Genomic DNA, 3,428 nt, shown 5'->3' with positions numbered 1-3,428 from the left:
GAGCAATGCTTAGCAAGTCAACTGCTCAGCATTGCTTTGCTGGCATTTCTAATTTTTTTCTTTTGGTGTAACTGAAGCTCAGGTAAGTTATGCAGAAATTCTCAGCAGCTAGTGGCAACCTACCAATTTGCATCTATTTACTAGTTAGGGTCAGAACTCAGACTTTCTACATTACTGCTTTTTCAAAGAACTTGATTGGCTGGATTAATCATAAAAAGTGGTTTATACATCTGAACTCTCTTTTTCTGAGCTCACACCAACCACATTTGTCCACAGTGTTTGCTTTCAACCTTTACTGCACTATGATCCACTCTTAACTGAGGACAAGGATTAGGCTCTCCAGTTCTTACCTCTCACAAGAGCAGAACTGTTTGGCACTACTTCAGAACTTGAAAGACTCTTCCTAGGAAATTACATTTCAAGACACACAATTTCAGCGTCCTTCAATCTGCTTTTAAAATAATTAGTGCTATTGAAAATGGCCCTTTAGTATACATTCCAGTAAAACAGATGGACTGGCCTTCTTATTAAAATACAAGACTTCAGCTAATCAAAAAGCAATAAAACGATTCATTTTCTGAAGACAAATTGTCACTTCAGCAACTGTCTGGTGTCTGATTGGACAGAATGTGGAACTGTTCTCTTCTCTAAGCCAAAAACAATATCGCTTTCCAATTATGGGCATAATGAGCAAGGGCCACCAGTGAATCAGTGCGCATCTGGCAAAGTGGCAGGCCTGGAAGAACACTGTCACTGAATAAGTATTTCCTGCTTTACAAATAAATGTGTCGTCTACAGAAGGCCTCATTTTTGAGGAATGCTTGTGTACCCCTACTCATTTATCTAATAGCTGGAATCAATTTTCTTATTATAGCACTTTGCTCCATCAGCATATTCGAGCATTGCAACACTCTCCAGTAATATCCACTACAGACACTATAACTTATAAAATGCTAGAAGTGTGAACTCAGAGTTACACATACCTCTTAGAACTTTTCTGAATGTGACTCATGAAAAACAACATACAATAACTACTACTTCTAATAAATTTTATCTCTGTGCCAGTAAGAATTATTACAGTGCCGATGCAAAATGCATGGTAAGATGGCATTTCACTGCTGAGTTTTCTTGGACAGCCTCTTTCCTGGGTATTCATACCCCATCTTGTGACACGCAGCGGAACTGCAGGAGCTACCCTTAAGACGTGCCAGGCAGACACCTGACAGAAGTTTCTGTCACTGACGTGGCCTGTAACTTCTGCATTCATCACAAAATTTGCCAAATTACACCTACAGGTAAAGACTAAAAAGTAATTTAGCAGATGGCAGTATTTCTGTGACACAGTTTTACCTGTGCCAGGGAGCAAACTGGATTTGGGGTTGCCTTTTGGCTGTTCAGGCACCATTGCTGAATTTGCTCCACATGCAAAATGGCTGCCTCATTCAGAAAGGTGTCAGGTCAGACCGTTTCATCTGCTTGTTGCTCGGAGCACTGAAAACAAAATATGCTCCCTTCTAGCATTTGTAATAAAAATTCACTATTCAGGAAATAAGACAGAACACCACATGCAAAAAGAGTCCAGACTGTAAACTTTTACAAAATTGTTAAGAACTCAAAAAAATTATTTCTAAAATTTTTCAAAAGAGGAAAACATAAAACCCTTATTTACGAAACCTGGCAAGACTTCTCTGCGCATTCCGGTACTTTTTAAGGACAGGTTTGCTCTATCCTAATGACCTTATGAAAATTAAGAGACACAGAAAAGAGATCTATGTTTGAAGTGTTTTTAAACACACAGTTTGCCTCCCTGACCTATTACTACTCAAGAAGACTCTGATATTGAAAAGATACAGAATAAGCTGAAAGATCACCACTCCTACTCTGAAAGACTTCCACATGCACTAAACCCTCTGTATATCACCAAAACATTAAGAAACCCATCAGGAACATAACTAGAAAAGCTACTTTGATTAAGTCACCAACACACCAGTATAACACTTGCAAGTCAAATTGCTTCTGAAGTAGAACTGGATAAAACTCAAATACAATTCAATACAAATATAAAATTCAGCAGTAGAGAGAAAAGTACACAGACAAATATCGCCAAAACTTCACAATACCCTAGAGTGTTAAACGTCCTAAAGGTTATCATCTCATCCAACTACAAAGACCAGCAATATGAAAATAAGAAACACCTACAAGGGTGGCTGGTAGAAACCCCCGTTCCCAGCAAGGAGAAGTACAAACTCATTCCTTGGAGAACTCATCGGGGTGGTAGGAGAGGATGAAGCGGCAGGAAGGTGAGAAAGAGCGAATGCACAGTGCTTCAGTTGCTGCTTCCCAATTAAACAAGATTACCATCTGTAAGAGAAAGCTATCAGCAAAGCAATTAAAACTCCAGTTCTGTTGCTCATTCAATCATCTTTTTAAATAGACTACAAAACACGATGAAAACAAAAAGGTCAATGCCCTGAAGGTGAAAAGCCACTCTTGTAAATCTGGGAAGCTGACAAGAGCTCCTGAGGGAAACTGTATGTACGTGTACTGCGTTTATCCCAAACTATTATTCTTTACACTCTCAGGATAGCTTGCTAGGAGACACTCTAAGTAATCATGCCAGTCAATCTATTTTTGCTACAGCTGACGTTTCTGATTTACCCACTGTAGCACTACTTGACCATTTGCCATAGCTCAGGTGGCCAGGGCTGGCAATGAAGGGCGTATGAATCATCACTAGTGCCAAACTTTCATCACTTGTTTTTGGGTCTCAGTCATCAGCCTAGCCAGCTGATGATGTCAGGTGAAACTGAAATGGCAACAGAGGCAAACTCAGCCAGTAAACTACAGAAGAGTACTAGTGAGAAACAGGTCCTTTTCTTCTACAGAAACCAATAAACCACTGGTGCCTGCAAGATTAGAAAGTGAGGTCTCTAACGTGCACAGTCGATGCTAACCACTCAGCCTGGTTCAGGACCTGCAACCCCTCTGTGAGCACAGGGCGCTACGGCCACAACCAAGGGGTGCTGGGAGAGGCCGGCTAGCGCCTTCACCGCCTGACGGGCGCACGCTGCCCAGAACGAGCGCCACCGGCTCGACGCTTCGGGCCGCGGAAAGACGAGCGGCTCGGGGCCAGGGCGCCCGCCCCACGCGCCGGGCCCTGGCTTGAGGCAGCGGGAGGCAGGGCCGCTACCCCACGCGGCCGCCACAGGGGGGCGCCATTTCGGGGCTCCCTGCAGTGAAGCCTGAATAAATGGCGGAGGGGGCGGGCCCGTTTCTCCCGCCACCCAGTGAGGACAGAGAGTCCCGGGCGGGGGCGGCGCCGCACGGCCGCAGACCAATCAGCGGGAGGGCTCCCGCGTGAGAGACAGGAGGCTCCCCGCCCAGCAGCGCTGGCGGGCGGGGCGGGGCGCCGCTCCACCAATGAGGCG

This window comes from Dromaius novaehollandiae, chromosome 12 (genome assembly GCF_036370855.1).
Source record: "Dromaius novaehollandiae isolate bDroNov1 chromosome 12, bDroNov1.hap1, whole genome shotgun sequence".
NCBI lineage: Eukaryota > Metazoa > Chordata > Aves > Casuariiformes > Dromaiidae > Dromaius > Dromaius novaehollandiae.
The sequence above is the reverse complement of the archived record's forward strand: the minus strand, read 5'-3'. Positions refer to the sequence as shown.